Here is a 564-nt window from a genome sequence, read left to right on the forward strand (position 1 = left end):
AAATGTGTCAGAAGTGGGATTTGAACCCACGCCTCCATGGGAGACTGTGACCTTAACGCAGCGCCTTAGACTGCTCGGCCATCCTGACTTCAATGAGCAGTGTGTCAGATGCCTTTGCATGCGGTATGCTCGAAGGGCGAACAACACTTGACAATTCAAGAAGGACTATGGACTATTTGCCCATAGCAAGAAACATAATTTAGCATTTTTTCTGCCCAATTATGGGTTGTGTACTTGCATTGCACCCATGGCCCCCTTTAAAGTTGTTAGCATAGTGTGGGTTGAATGATTTTATTCTGGAGAACCACTGAACATCTCCCACAAATGTTAGTGGCAAACCTGTCCATGAACTCTGTTGCTCTGCCTCAAACTGCACCTTTTTCCAGCACTAACATGATGCACTTTCTTAAATGCAAGGAAATGTGTCAGAAGTGGGATTCGAACCCACGCCTCCATGGGAGACTGCAACCTTAACACAGCGCCTTAGACCGCTCGGCCATCCTGACATCATGCAGATCTGTCAATGTTGTCTTTGCTCTGAGAATCCACTTACACGTGAAAACC

General features: G+C 46.5%; 1 protein-coding gene and 2 non-coding genes across 4 annotated transcripts in view; 1 reads left to right on the forward strand and 2 right to left on the reverse strand.

Annotated features, from left to right (window-relative positions):
- Positions 1 to 564, forward strand: part of LOC106963638 (solute carrier family 23 member 2) — a 38,356-nt gene that overhangs the window by 17,020 nt on the left and 20,772 nt on the right. The window lies entirely within an intron of this gene.
- trnal-aag (transfer RNA leucine (anticodon AAG)) lies at positions 6 to 88 on the reverse strand. The gene has a single exon. It is a non-coding gene; the product is annotated as a tRNA-Leu (tRNA).
- On the reverse strand, positions 424 to 506 carry trnal-aag (transfer RNA leucine (anticodon AAG)). Its single transcript has one exon. It is a non-coding gene; the product is annotated as a tRNA-Leu (tRNA).

This window comes from Poecilia latipinna, unplaced genomic scaffold (genome assembly GCF_001443285.1).
Source record: "Poecilia latipinna isolate Pla-1442-1.1 unplaced genomic scaffold, P_latipinna-1.0 Scaffold1561, whole genome shotgun sequence".
NCBI classification, from domain to species: Eukaryota; Metazoa; Chordata; class Actinopteri; order Cyprinodontiformes; family Poeciliidae; genus Poecilia; species Poecilia latipinna.